General features: G+C 28.2%; 1 protein-coding gene across 5 annotated transcripts in view; it reads right to left on the bottom strand.

The window, feature by feature from the left end:
* The window catches only part of LOC109600431 (CUGBP Elav-like family member 2), a 372,127-nt gene that overhangs the window by 11,276 nt on the left and 343,605 nt on the right, over positions 1-17,246 (bottom strand). The gene's annotated exons all lie outside the window — the stretch shown is intronic.

The following is a 17,246-nucleotide window of genomic DNA, read 5'->3' as shown; positions in this document are numbered from 1 at the left end:
GAGGGGGAGAACGGATTGTGTAATTGGTGTGCCCGGTATTTTGCATTGTTTTGCAGTCGAAACCCATAAATTATCGTTAGTGCCATGTGGAGATATTGAAAACCGAAATCAGAAAATATGACTGGGTCCGGGTACATTAATATAATGAATTACCCGTTTTAATGATCTATAAAGTAAATTAGTTTTTGTTGCCCATAACAATTGTTGTCGCATTCGGATCTTTTTATTGAACCACGTGTGGCACATCCAAACTAGGTGCTTTGAATGGGAATTCAATACACGTCAACCGATTATTAATGTGGATTGCCAGAAAGAGTTGAGTCAATGGAGAGATCTTCTACAAGATTGTAATATAGCTGCTGGTACACAGTGGGATGGCCCTAGCCAAAAGGGGATAATGAAATAAAATTATCCACTTATCATAAAACGAAGACTAAAAGAAGCTGATCTCTGTGGTACAAAATCAGCAAAGAAACTCTTCATTCTTCAAACGTATGAACTGATCAGATGGGCATTGGAAAACAATTTTGTTTTCCGATGAAAGTCAGTTCCAATCATTCAAATGTTTCATGAGTGAGCAAACCAATTAATGAAAGGTATAATTCCAAGTACATTGGACCTACTTCTAGGTCTAAATTTTTAAAGTTTTTCTACATATGAGCGATAATGTATATGTCTGAAAAATTGTAGTTCTAGAAGTTTTAAATAATTTTAGACAACTTTAAATTATAATAACTCCTTATCGAAGTAACTTCAGAAGAGTTTAATACATCAAATTAAAAATAAATATTTTCTTTATAACTTCCACCTGGAAAAGTTATTAAGACCAAAAAGTTTTATATAGGTGTAAGTTGTACACATTAATCTCAATGTAGTTCAAATTTTAAATTATGATAGACATAAGTATTACAAATAATCCATAATCATTCCCCCCCCCCAATTAAAAGTAATCACAGTGTATATATATATTATGAAATATTACCAAAGTAACAGCAGAGTTTAATATATTAAATTAAAAATAAATATTTTCTTAATAATTTATTTAAAAAAACTATAAATAAATGTAAAATTTATTGTATAAGAATTTATTAAAATTGAATTGAAAATCTAAAGTTAAAACTGAAGTATCTCAACTTTTATTTATACTTTTTTATTTTTCAATGAACAAAATTATAGTAAATTTTTACTTTAATGACTATAAAAATATTAGAAAGTTTTAGACATAAAGCACAATCATTTTAAAGCAAATTAAAAAAGAACCAAGATCTAAGTCATGTAACAAAGACACAAATTAATTTTGACAGTGGTGGAACAAATCAGTAAGTCAAAACGCATCCGAAAGATGAAAATGAAAGTTGATTTGTCAAACCCACGCGTGAATCGACTTTTAAGACAAACAACATAAATTCGAGCCCCGAAAATCGTAATCCCGATATAAAATTCCGACTGCGTGTCGTGTAAAAGTGCGTTGGCCAACTCTGACTTAATCCTTCGTCGTATTATAAACTCTCTTTAAACACGAAACTCGTAATTAGGACTCGGCGATGGGAAAACGCGGAACGTTGGCCGGATTATTTTTTGGGCGTGCTTCGGAAAGACGTTAATTTATTATTGGGACGGAGACGAATGGACGGGCTCGATTAGCGAGGGCAGTTTCCCGTTGTGTCGTTTCCGTGGATGTGACAAAAACGGCGATTAAGTCGATGTTTAATTCCCATATTGAGTCTGGGGAGCTTTCGGAAACAACGCGATACAACTTAGTGTGTAATCTCTTTACAAGTTGAGTTGGGAGTTTGTTGTTGGCAGTGGCTTAATATTCTGACTAAGGGGCAACAAGAAAAAATGGGTCGGGTTAATTTTGCAACTAAAACACCTTCGAGATGGCTCCAATAAACGAAATGACGTGTGGAGAGTTTTGATTTGATTTGTGGCAATTAGCGGGAGTGGAATTAAAAGTGTGACGGGATTACCTTATTTGGGGAGGCTAATCACGCAGCAACAGATTACGGAACAAATTGGAATATAATGTCATCAAATTGCCTTATACACGTTTACAACCCGCCTTTCTGCCCGGACGAAATTACGGTAACAAATGCGGATTGCGGATTTTGTACGTCGAAAATTGTACTTGCAATTGTCTGCTTTATTTTCCTACTACTAGTCGGGTGGTTCATATTTACAATTTACTCGGTTTGTATTTTTGCAATTGCTCTTGGCAAATAGACTGTGTTGTGATAGCAATATGCATGTAAAATTGTAGTGGAAATTTTGAATAAATATTAATAGGCACCAACTTGAAACAAAATTACCCGGTGCATAATTTTTATTTACCATAAATTACCACACATTAATGTTATTTGAATAATGCTTGTTTACAAAGTCTATTATCTATTGTTCCTTGAACAAGTAAAGGTTATAATTTTTTCGTAAATTAAATTGATGTACCATTCATTAAAGCTTAATTTACAATTAACCACACTGCGTGTCTTTTGATGTATGGATGATATGGTATGAATATTAGCGGCAACAAATACATCATGAAAATAAATTTTAATAAATACTACGTTGTACAGTAGTGGCCATGATTACAGCAACATTATCCGATCTTTTGCTTATTGTAATTATCATTCATCGAAGTAAAACTATAAGAAAAATTATAATCCAATGTTACCAAGGCGTAAGATGATGTTCAGCGTTACTTTATGGATATTCTAGAACAACAAAATTTGGGAGAATTTGGATCAAAATGAAATTAGAACCCAGATTTGGAGTATGAACAGAAGATGTGAGGCTGTCATTCATATTAATTTCAAATTTTTATTTATATAATTTATAAAAGTTTGTTAATTTTTTATAACAATTATAAATTAAAACCTATTTTTAAATAAATATACAATACAGTTTTTAAGAAATATTAATAATAATCAATTATTATTGGTGTGTTGCGTTAATTTCTTGGAACAGTGAAGTTATGGTTAAAACATTTAACACTTTAAGCAGTTACTATAATAATGAACCACAAATTGCATTTTTTAGAAATAAAAATTTTACACGAAATGGAATGTTGTTTATGTCTAATAAATGTATAAAAATAAAATAAATATAAAATATTTATTGTATAAAAAAGCATTCTACTTTAAAATTCCTCTTTAGTTAGATCTAAAATGTGAAACAGAACCATAATAAACTTCTATCCAATTTTAATATGTAGATTATTGTATATAAAAATGGAAATAGTGTAGTTAAACCTCAAATGGAATACAGAATATTATATTTAGCTGTATCAAAAGCATTCTAATTTTAAATTTTACTCTAATCACAATATTATTTTGCTATGGTCACAATAAACTTCTATTCTATTTGAATATGCAGAATATTGTACATAAAAATGAAAATACTTTAATTAAATCTAAAATGTGATACAGTATATTATATATTGTCACAAAAGCATTCTACTTTTAAATTTCACTCTAATGACAATATTAATTTGAAATGACACACAACTTCTATCCAATTTTAATACGCAGAATATTGTATAAAATGGAAGTGGTTTAGTGTGATCTAAAATGTGATATAGAATATTATAATTTAGCTGTGTCAAAAGCATTTTACTTTTAAATATTACTCTTATGACAATACTATTTTGCTATGACCGTAATAAACTTCTATCCAATTTTAATATGCAGAATATTGTATATAAAAATGGAAATAGTGTAGTTAAACCTCAAATGGAATACAGAATATTATAATTTAGCTGTATCAAAAGCATTCTAATTTTAAATTTTACTCTAATGACAATATTATTTTGCTATGGTCACAATAAATTTCTATTCTATTTGTATATGCAGAATATTGTATATAAAAATGGAAATATTTTAATTAAATCTAAAATGTGATAAAGTATATTATAAATTGCCTCAAAAGCATTCTACTTTTAAATTTCACTCTAATGACAATATTAATTTGTAATGACACTCAACTTCTATCCAATTTTAATACGCAGAATATTGTATAAAAATGGAAATAGTTTAGTGTGATCTAAAATGTGATACAGAATATTATAATTTAGCTGTGTCAAAAGCATTTTACTTTTAAATATTGCTCTTATGACAATACTATTTTGCTATGACCGTAATAAACTTCTATCCAATTTAAATATGCAGAATATTTGTATATAAAAATAGAAATAGTGTAGTTAAACCTCAAATGGAATACAGAATATTATAATTTGGCTGTATCAAAAGCATTCTAATTTTAAATTTTACTCTAATGACAATATTATTTTGCTATGGTCACAAAAAACTTCTATTCTATCTGAATATACAGAATATTGTACATAAAAATGGAAATATTTTAATTAAATCAAAAATGTGATACAGTATATTATAAATTGTCTCAAAAGCATTCTACTTTTATATTTCACTCTAATGACAACATTAATTTGCAATAACACACAACTTCTATCCAATTTTAATACGCAGAATATTGTATAAAAATGGAAGTAGTTTAGTGTGATCTAAAATGTCATACAGAATATTATAATTTAGCTGTGTCAAAAACATTTTACTTTCAAATATTGCTCTTATAACAATACTATTTTGCTATGACCATAATAAACTTCTATCCAATTTTAATATACAGAATATTGTGTATAAAAATGGAAATAATGTAGTTAAACCTCAAATGGAATACAGAATATTATAATTTAGCTGTGTCAAAAGCATTCTACTTTTAAATTTTACTCTAATGACAATATTAATTTGCTATGACACACAATAAACTTCTATCCAATTTTAATATGCAGAATATTGTATAAAAATGGACATAGTTTAATGGTTAAAACATTCAACATTTTAAGCAGTTACTATAATAATGAACCACAAAATGCATTGTTGTTTATATCTAATAAATGTATAATAAAACAAATCCAAATAAAACATGAAAATATTTTTAAACCTATTTAATCTGGGAAACCAAATTATCTACTTCGAAAGACTCGCAGTGTAATTGAGAGACTGATTTGACACCAAACACATAAAGTGCTTGTTTGGGCAATTAAAAGTAAATTCAAATTGAAAGATTTACAAACACCAGAAAATTGTTGTGACACATGCTACACATAGCACAGTTTCACTTAATTGAAACTATAAATACCGCCGACGAGCATAGAAATCCTCAGCAATTTGCATCCGCCTGATCCGTACCGGCAATTTTTCCGTGGCACGATTTACAAACCAGAAATGCATTGTCGTGAGTCAACAATGCCGAATGGCTGAGACAAACGCGGATTTCTCAATAATTTTTACTTTCTATCGGTACGAAAACGTTCCCTGCAGTAAATTATGTCGGCGTTGCAAACGCGACGCAATTAATATTTTCGCTTGTAATTTTATAGTTCTAAATTAGCTGTCCATTAATTTGTAATTACGCTAATCTGGAGGACATTGCATGCGCCGAAGAAGTCGACGTGCAGAAAAAACGTACGGCAAATTACCGGATTGTTAACGGAAAATTATGAAATAATGAACGGGAATGTTATTGGAGGGCAAAAAAGCGGTTTGTGAAAGGAATACTGATTTTTCGTGTTCGCACATCGGAAACGAATTAAATTCACCTTTGCATTTTGTTACCGTCGAAAAATGCCGTCTGGAATGCCACGTATTAATATAGTTCCCCCCTTCGGAAAATACTAAAAATACCCGGCATTGATACATCAATCTCGCGTGGCGGATCCGGTATGTAATAAAGAGATATTGGCAACCAAAATAAATATTTTTGGTGGAGGTTTCCGATACTGGCATTTTTAATAGCGTGGAGGTGCATTTTTCTTCTGGATTTGATTAAATTTTCCGATACATATTTGAAATTTGATTTCCCTCGCATGCTAAATACTTGTTGTGCAACACAATAAAACGGCCAAACGTTCATTTCCAGCATTTTTCTTTGTACGTTATTTAAATCCTTGAATGCGACCCGACGTAAATAATTTAAAACGTAACATGGAACTCCGTACAGTTTTTAAGCTTATTAATTAATGTTGTTTTTGCACGGAAAAATCGAATAAACCACCTGTATTACACCGCATGTTAATTGTTATCCTTAACTTACAGGTTCGTCATGTAACAAGGATAAATGTTACCAATTTAATTAGCGAAGCCGTCCCAAAACCGGAACGAAATGTGACTAATTATACTTTGTTTTTGAGTGGAAACCAATCACTTACGTAAACCCGACCGAATTTCAACTGAAAATAGTACATTGTCGCCGTAACCAGAGAGTCATCAGTCATATTTTGAAATGCGGCACACACACAACACACACGCGGGAAAAAAATGCCCACGGTGGATTCCGTCTGGTGTGCGGTTTATTTTAAAATGTGTCGTTTGAGTGGCACATGAAAAATGTTATCTTATGGCATAATGGCAATTCTATACCCGTTCCGTTCGTTCCTGCCTGTTTCCCCACTATTGACGGACAGATTCACTCGAACCAGCTATAAATAAATGGGTTTTAGGCAAGGTGTACTTTGTTCGACAGTCAATAATGCACAAACACTCACATGTTGGGATGATCGTAAAACAAAATCCCGGTATTTCAGTTATTGAATTTTCAATCAGTATTGAAAATGATATAAATAAATATAGAGGGATATTTTCACTGTTTTAATATCACACAATCTTGTGTGTATTTACAATGTATGCACATGAATGTACAATATGTAGTGCAAAGATAATTACATTTTATAATTAATAAAGTGATAGGAACAATTTGAGAATGTACAATACTGTTTAAAAATGGTTTAATTGAATGTAAATTGTGAATGTTAATTTTATTTTATTACTGAATCTAATTTTAATGATAATATTAAATGGCTATATTCTTCAATATATAAACAAGTTAATTCTAAAATGTGATACAGAATATCATAATTAAGCTGTGTTAATTTAATTTTACTTTTAAATTCCACTGTAATAATAATATTTATATATTCAATCACAATATCATTCAATCAAATTTGTATATCCAGAGTATTGTATAAAACAGTATTAAAGTATTATTAAAATTCTACAAAAATGGAAATACTTTAGTTAGATCTAAAATGTGATACAGAATATTATAATTTAGCTATGTTAAAAACATTTTACTTTTAAATATTACACTTATGACAATACTATTTTGTTATGAACATAATAAACTTCTATCCAATTTTAATAAGCAGAATATTGTATATAAAAATGGAAATAGTGTAGTTATACATCAAATGAAATACAGAATATTATAATTTAGCTGTATCAAAAGCATTCTTCTTTAAAATTTTACTCTAATGAAAATATTATTTTGCAATGACACACAACTTCTATCCAATTTTAATATGCAGAATATTGTATAAAAATGGAAGTAGTTTAGTGTGATCTAAAATGTGATACAGAATATTATAATTTAGCTGTGTCAAAAGCATTTTACTTTTAAATATTACTCTTATGACAATACTATTTTGCTATGACCATAATAAACTTCTATCCAATTTTAATATGGAGAATATTGTATATAAAAATGGAAATAGTGTAGTTAAACCTTAAATGGAATACAGAATATTATATGTTAGCTCTATCAAAAGCATTCTAATTTTAAATTTTACTCTAATGACAATTTTATTTTGCTATGGTCACAATAAACTTCTATTCTATTTGTATATGCAGAATATTGTACATAAAAATGGAAATATATTAATTTAATCTTAAATGTGATACAGTATATTATAAATTGTCTCAAAAGCATTCTACTTTTAAATTTCACTTTAATGACAACATTAATTTGCAATGACACACAACATCTATCCAATTTTAATACGCAGAATATTGTATAAAAATGGAAATAGTTTAGTGTGATCTAAAATGTGATACAGAATATTATAATTTAGCTGGGTAAAAATCATTTTACTTTTAAATATTACTCGTATGACAATACTATTTTGCTATGACCATAATAAACTTCTATCCAATTTTAATATGCAGAATATTGTATATAAAAATGGAAATAGTGTAGTTAAACCTCAAATGGAATACAGAATATTATAATTTAGCTGTATTAAAAGCATTCTAATTTTAAATTTCACTCTAATGACATATTATTATTTTATTTTATTTAGTTAGGTCTACTTCTAGCACTAATAAATACATTTCAATTTAAAATATCAGTCTGATAGTTTAATTTACTTCTAGACCAATATCTAAGGATATTCAAAAATGTAATTGATATATTTCAACTTACATTAATTAAATAAAGACAATTTCATTCATTAAAAATGCTTAAAAACATGAAACAAAGTTTAAAGCTTAAAAATCTAAAGCTTCTTTAATTTCATATAATAAAATTAAAAAAAAAAACAGTTGTAGCAATCATTTTTAAAAGTTGTAAACAAGTATGCGTCAACTATATAGTCATATATTTTAAACGATAATTGTTTAAAGTCATCGTAAAAACAGCAAAAACTCGATGTCTGATAAAACCATGTGCTGAAGGTTACGTTAAACAATACAAGCGACTATATGTGTAGTTATGCAATATTGGCAAAAATGTCCAGATGTAAATATGCCGTAAAGTTGCCTTTTGTCCGTGCACACAATAACCCATTCGTAAATAGTTACGATAGAATTGTTCGCACCCACGTGTAAAATATGAAACAAAACTATTTAATAATTCTCCCTAATTATGGTCGCGTTAATCCGAATTTAAATCAAAAGGGGCCCTAATTAATAGCCACGTTCTCGAAGGGCAACTCGAAAATTTCAATTCCCCTAAATATTTAAACATTTCGGTGAATCATTCACGGCCGAAGGGTCAGTCCACGGGGACCCTTTTTCGGACCACCGTCTTACGCGTCGCAGGAAACCGAAAGTTATATTTTATATCAACAGGACATTCCGGACCCCCTCACCCCGTCATGCAATTTATGTGAATTGAAAAAGTTTCAGCGACCTGAGAGTACGTAAAGTTCGGGCGAGGATTGAACTTTAAACGGAAAAACGAGATGGGGCTTTATTCGGGGGAACGTTTCACATCATCTTTTACTCATCGGGAACTAATTACGACACGACGTCGCTGGTACTGTTTGTTTATGGCTTGTATCTTGTGGCTGTTTAATCTGCAGTTGAAAATTTCATTTTGAAATACCGGTATGAGCATGTGACGAAATTGCTTTTTATTTGGAGAAATTTTAGTATTTTAATTGGTTGCTTGGCAATGTTTGACAACATTAAATTACATGTGGTGTAAATAACATAAAAATCAATGTTTATTGGCGTTGTGCGAAGCCAATTTTTTGAAATATCCTTTTCTATTGTAAATCTGAATTTTTGGCAACTAATGATAACCAAAATAACAATCAATTAAATTTATTACTATATAAATAATATTTTTTTGTATGGTAAAAATTTGTTATTATTGTAGATCAAAAATAGTAAATAAATTTCATTAAAATATTATAGTACATTTCCAGTGTTGCTGAATATACAATTTTATTTCACTTCAGTGGTGTTAAAAATAGGCTGTGGCAATTTTTAGTAATAGAATACATTAATTTTAAATACAAACTCAGTACTGAAATTAAATGCCTGGAGCAAAATTATGTTGAAAAGAGGATTGTTAATATCGAAACGCTATATTTTTAATTATTCGGTACATTAAATTTCTAATAAACAAACATGCTCACATAACTAATAATTGGCAAAGCTAAACACGAAATGAACTAAAACAATCGTCAAATGATGGACGGAATTTTGAATTAAAACCAGATAATGTTATTGTGTAAACAACGAATATTACTGATCTACAGCTTGAATAAAATCAAACAAATATCGTAATATTAACAGTCAAAATCTTGTTACATGGGAAAGTGGTTATATCAACACGATTTTTTATCACCTCCATCGCAAATCTGCAGCACAAACATAGGAAAGCTTTCTCACGAAATTATTTATAACAAAAATTACACGAGATGGTAACGTTGCGAAATAAAACCGATAACAAAATCCCAACAAAATTCGTTATTCCGTTTGTTTAGGCGTCAGTCCGTGTGAAACGATCGAAGGTTATCCAAATAAATATTTCACACCTGCGAGAGCGAAATGTGAATGAAAAATAACTAAAAGAAGAACAAAATCACGGCAAACCACCGAACGGAAATAGACCTTTTGACTCCCATTCCGACGAGATTTGGCTCTATTTATTAATACATTTATCTCGGTTCGTAAAAATTTCATCGACCATCAATACACATGCAATCATCACTTAGCCAGTTATTAATAGTTGCAGATCTTTTAATCCTCACGATTTTTCACTGGCGGTTATTCAACTTGAGATATTCTAATGGGTAGAAGTGGGGTTCACACATATAGAGGGTATATATTATTTACTTAATTGATTTATTAGAGAAAGAATTGAGAAAATTGAGCAAGATTTTTTGTATGAACAGAAGATGTGAGGCGTCATTCATAGGAGAGGTGGAAATACCCCACATTAAGTTCAAATTTTTATATTATGATATCAAACCATCATATTTTTTAATGTTTTTTGTAATAATAATGAAAAAACCTATTTTTAAATAAATATACAAAGAGTAATACGTTCTTTTTCTCGTTTTCTCGTGTTATATAATTACATTGATTTTAGGCATGTATTTTAGGATAACACGTTACAGAAATATAAGAAAAAAACAATTTTTGAAATTTAAATTTGATGGGATTTTCTTCAGGAGAAACTTCAGAAAAAAATTATTTAGATTTTTTTCAGTATTGAACGTTTGAACTGCTCTCACATTTTGACCACTCATTATATAAATAAATCTTGTATATTTAACTGATTATAAAAAATATTAGATTTTATTTTATCTAAACACACAAACAAATTAATTTTGGCACAAATTTATGATTTGGTTCGTGTGTGTTAACAAACTTTAAATTTATGAAGTTCAATACACTTCACCAGAAGTGTTCCAAATAATTATCCAATGTAAATTTGTCAACGTCACTAAATAAATAATGAACCCGGGGAAGTTCAGAAAACTGAATGTGAACTAACTTTTCCGAACTAACACGCTTATAAACCACGCACCTGGTGATAAATTTCTTCAAACCTGTTTCAGCTCTTAGTCTTTAATTTATTTTCAAAACTAAAGAATAATTGTTCATTGTTCGGAGTTTATCGGTTTCATGTTTAGCAAAGAACTAATTACTGCGAAAGGTGTCGAATGACATAAAATTTCAATTAAGTGTCCATATTGCGGACCAACTAATTACAGTACTTGAAACTTCGCAATTAGGACGCAAAACTGCTCGCATTAATTTAAATAATGGTGACAAGTAACGGACTGGCATGGGTCAGAACGTTATTTGTTCGTATTCAAATTCAGATCATTATAATACAATATTAATTCATTTGAACGTTCGGTAAAATATGCTACGTGGCCGTTGACAATGTGTGGAATTAATAATAGTACTCAAATTCGTCAAACCTATCGATTTTCTTCTAATTGTTTGTTAATTTTGGGTCAAAAATAAGGAAATGCTTCCACGATTGACATTATAATGAAATATATTTCAATATATATATATTATATCGTACGTATCAAAATATACACACCCTGTATAAAATTTAGGAGTACTAATAATGACTTCTGATAGCATTGTTCTTAGTTAGGGAGTATGCCAAAAATTAACGGTTTAAGTTAAATGCATATAATTTATGCTTTTAAAGCTTTAATTTTAATTAATTTTACAATTGTGTGAATACACTATAGAATTTTATTCTTTCAGACATACCTATATATCATTTAATTTTATGAATATTCAAATTTTTAGTCCAAATTACGAAAATATGAAGTTTTATCTACAAAATTATTGTAACTACTACAAGATCATAAAATTAACTAAAATTATAGTTTTAAGTGGACATAAGTTTTATAAATTTATCTCAATCAAGTACAAATTTTAAATTACTATAATCCTTAACAACATAAACAATTGATATACAGGGTGATTCACCTAAATTTATTCATCAAAAGTTTAGAGAGAAAGGAAAAATATATTGATTTAAAACTTTTACAGTAATTATAACATGTCTTGAACTACTTTTTAAATTTATTTATTTTTTACTTCACTCTGTAACTACTCACTTACACTATAGAATTGCATTTTTTTAGATGTACTGTACATTCAATTTTGTAAATATTTAAATTTTGAGACCAAATTATGAAAATATGAAGTTTTATCTACAAATTTTATTATAACTACTGTAAGGCATAAATTTTATACATTTGTCTCAGTTAAGCTCCAACTTTAAAATAGTAACAATTGATATACAGGGTGATTTACCTAACTTATTCATTAAAAATATATTGATTTGAAACTTTTATAGCAATTATAACATGACAAACTACTTTTTAAATTTATTTTTTTTCTTCACTTCGTAACTTAAGTGAATACAGTATAGAACTACCTTCTTTCACATGTACTATACGCCTATACACCATTCAATTTTGTAAATGTTAAAATTTTGGGACCAAATTATGAGAATATGAAGTTTTATCTACAAATTTATTATAACTACTATAAGACATAAATTTTATACATTTGTCTCAGTTAAGTTAAAACTTTAAATTATTAACAATTGATATACAGGATGATTTACCTAACTTATTCATTAAAAATAAATTAATTTGAAACTTTTATAGCAATTATAACATAACTTGAACTACTTTTTAAATTCATTTCTTTTTCTTCACTCCGTAAGTTAAGTGAATACACTATAGAACTACCTTCTTTCACATGTACCATATGCCTATACATCATTCAATTTTGTAAATGTTCAAATTTTGGGACCAAATTATGAGAATATGAAGTTTTATCTACAAATTTTTTATAACTACTGTAAGACATAAATTTTATACATTTGTCTCAGTTAAGTTCAAACTTTAAATTATTAACAATTAATATACAGGATGATTTACCTAACTTATTCATTAAAAATATATTGATTTGAAACTTTTATAGCAATTATGACATGGATTGAACTTCTTTTTAAATTCATTTTTTTTGTTCACTCCGTAACTTAAGTGAATACACTATAGAAGTAACTTCTTTCACATGTACTATACGCCTATATATCATTCAATTTTGTAAATGTTCAAATTTTGAGACCAAATTATGAGAATATGAAGTTTTATCTACAAATTTATTATAACTATTGTAAGACATAAATTTTATACATTTGTTTCAGTTAAGTTCAAACTTTAAATTATTAACAATTGATATACAGAGTGATTTACCTAACTTATTCATTAAAAATATATTGATTTGTAACTTTTATAGCAATTATAACATGACTTGAACTACTTTTTAAATTCATTTTTTTTTTCTTCACTCCGTAACTTAAGTGAATAAATACACTATAGAACTTCTTTCAGACAAACGATCACTTTCAACTACCATATATCAGTCATTTTTGTAAATATTCAAATTTGTAGACCAAATTATGAAAATATAAAGTTTTATTAACAAAACTTTTTATATTTTGTTTATTATTTGATATTTCTGACATTTTTTGACAAAGGCAATCCCACTGTGCAGCCAGCACGTTCACAGCCCGAAGTCGCGACTGGGAGTTGCATTGACGAAATTATCCCGTCTCCGAATGCGGAGCCGAATTGAGATCAAGAGACAAGGATCAGGGGCCCCGAATCGCGATTTATCGCGGTAAATAGTTTTATCAAAATGCCTTTTGGTAATGCAAATGTGCATGTGTTCGCCGGCACCAAAGATAAATAATGATCTTATGCATCCAATTATACAAAGTGCAAAGTGTTAATTATGTTTAGCGGCGGCAGCTCGTTGGTGGATATAATTTAGCCTAAATTCATATTTGAGTTTCGGTTTTGGGTACCGTGCGAGCGGCCCATTATGCGAATTAGATTGGGAATTATTCAAGGGCGATGACAATAAATTGAATTGCCACAAAACGGCGGTGTGCGACCGTTAATTCACGTGAAATTAATACATATTCGGTTGGGCACGTCGCAAAACAACGGCGGACACGTCGGGACGACCGACTTAACGACGAACGTACCGTACATACGGGCACGCACATCAAACGGGGCGAAGCGAAAGTACCACAGCGACGTTTCGTAAGCTGGGACGTTATTACGAAATCCCGAGTTAGATTGGGATAGGACCCCGGCCGCAGTGAACGTTAAAACCTGGACATTTTTTTTCGAGACCGTCGCCCGATCTGATAAGTGGTCGGGCACATAAATCGGCCGGCGCAATAATGAAAACACAGGCGGTCCGTTGTTAATAGAGTTGAGTTTAAAAACCGTGCATGTAGAGCAACGACGATAAACACTGACCGATAGTGTCATCGCGTACCTTCATAACGGGCCGCCGTCGTCTCACTTTGAATTGCAAAACTACTGTTTCCCCTCTGTGTGCCTGTGTGTGTGTGTTTTATGAAATAGTTAGAGCTCACTTCCAGTAATCGCTACATTTCCTCATACAAAGGGCCGTCGCAACGAGCCGGAAGCGGGATTTCAATAAAACTGCGGCAAACCGAGTGTTTGTGCGTCTTTGATTTGATGTAACGTTCTGGGTTTTCTAGTCGGCAAACACAAGGAAACATTACAATATACTTTGGTTTAACATTGTTTCGTCTTGGAATAACTTGAATGTTTCCTAAAAACTTTTTGCGCATCTATTTTATCTTACAAGTTGCGCTATTATATAAATTACTGGTTATGCGCAGCAAGAGAAAACAATATAAAATAATATAAGATAAGAATTTATCACTAATATATAATTTCAGCAAATTTGTTGATACTGATGTTAACAGTAACTTTGATTTAAAATCATTAGTCAGATTTGATGAGGATAAAATTATAATCAATTGTTTTACGGATTTAAAGAAATAAAGAGAAAACAAAGAAAAAGTTACTGTTTAATAAAGATAATTAATAATAGATTAACTAATGAAACACATTACTTGTTTTAGCCAATGTCATTTTGTGTATTTCTAATTCAAAAGGTATTAAGTTAACATTCTTATGTAATGAAGCATTAAATTGTATTTTTTAAAAAACAGTGTAATTAAATTTGTTTCATGGTTTGCAAGCAAAAGGAATTTATTTATTTTTGATTAATAAATTTCGTTTATTAAGTAGCTTAAATTTTGTTTGATTTAACTAATACTAAACTCCATAGTCAAATTTATTTTAGGAACAGTTAGCAAGAAGTATTTTTGTGTATTTCTATTTAATTTTTAATTAATTTTATTATTTTGATAGATTAAAATTGATTAATAAATTATTTTAAGTTTTTAGTTAATGAAACAAACATAATACAGAATTTTACTTTAAAGTCCCATAGTTAAATTTGTTTTATAAACTGTTAGCAAAAGAAACTAATTAACTAATTTTCACTTAATGAATTGTATTTTTTAAGGAGCCTAAAATTTATTATTTAAGTTTATTAACTAAAACTCCATAGTTAAATTTATTTTATAAACAGTTAGCAAGTAGAATTTTTTGTGCACCTCTAATTAATCTTAAGTTAATGAATTTTATTATTTTAAGGTTTAAAATTAATTAATAGGTTATCTTAAGTTACGATTTTTACCTAATGAAACATTAAATTGTATTTTTCTTTAGAGGTTCATAATTAAATTTGTTTTATAAATTGTTAGCAAAAGAAACTATTTGTGTGTTTTTAACTAATTTTTAATTAATGAATTGTGTTTTTTAAATTTTAATTTAATTTAATTTAATTTTAAAAATTCTTTATTAACTAAAACTCCATAGTTAAATTTATTTTATAAACAGTTAGCAAGTAGTATTTTTTGTGTACCTCTAATTAATCTTAAGTTAATGAATTTTATTATTTTAATGGTTTAAAATTAATTAATAGGTTATCTTAAGTTAAGATTTTTAGCTAATGAAATATTAAATTGTATTTTTTTAGAGATTCATAATTAAATTTGTTTTATAAATTGTTAGCAAAAGAAACTATTTGTGTATTTTTAACTAATTTTCAATTAATGAATTGTGTTTTTTAAATTTTAATTTAATTTAATTGAATTTCATAAATTCTTTATTAACTAAAACTCCATAGTTAAATTTATTTTATGAATAGTTAACAAGTGGAATTTTTTGTGTATTTCTAATTAATATTGAGTTAATGAATTTTATTATTTTAATGGGTTAAAATTTAAAAATCTGAAGTTAAGATTCTTACCTATCTGAAACAATAAATTATATTTATCTAATTGCATAGTTAAATTTGATAGATTGTTAGCAAAAGAAACTTTTTGTATATTTTTAATTAATTTCCAAATAATGAATTTTAATTTTTAAGTAGTATAAACTTGTTAATAATTTATCTTAAGTTAAGTTAGGATTCTTAACTATTGAAACATTAAATTGTATTTTTATTTAACTATTCAGTTAAATTTATTTTATAGGCAGTTAGCAAATAGAACTATTTATGTATTTCTAATTAATTTTGAATAAATGAATTTATTTATTTTAATAGTTTAAAATTTATTAATAAATTATTTTAAGTTAAATTAACATTCTGGTGAAATATAAAAGTATAGTTTTCTTAAATATCCACATTTAAATTTGTTCATGGATTGTTAGCATGAGGAACTAATTTTTAATTAATGATTTTTTATAGTATTTTTATTTAAAAGATAATAGTTATTTTTGTGTATTTATAGCTAAATATCAATTATCTTATTTTATTTTTTTAGTAACTTAACATTTATTAATAAATTACTTATAAGTTAGACTTCTCAATAAAAAAACATAAATTTGTATTTTCCCTTAAAAATAAGAGTGAAAATTGTTTTATAAGCAGTAAAGAAAAATGAACTTATTGTATATTTCTAATTAATTTTCAATAAATATTTTTTTCTTGGTGTTTAAAAATCACCAGTAAATCATAAATCAATATTAGAAAAATGAAAATTAGAAAATTGAAATTAAATTATTCATAAGTTGAAAATTTTACAGTATAATGTTACTTGTTGAAATAATTAAATTGTATCCTAAAAGTTACCTATCTGCGCATCTATCCCAACGAACGAGCTGCGCAATTATCCAAATTACAACTTATGCGCAGCACAAAAGAACAGAACAATGAAATACGAAAGTAATAATAAAAAATAAAATGCTATAACGTTTATGAGTAACAAATAATCGC

The sequence above is a fragment of the Aethina tumida genome, chromosome 5 (assembly GCF_024364675.1).
Source record: "Aethina tumida isolate Nest 87 chromosome 5, icAetTumi1.1, whole genome shotgun sequence".
NCBI lineage: Eukaryota > Metazoa > Arthropoda > Insecta > Coleoptera > Nitidulidae > Aethina > Aethina tumida.
This window is presented reverse-complemented; position numbering and strand designations above follow the sequence as displayed.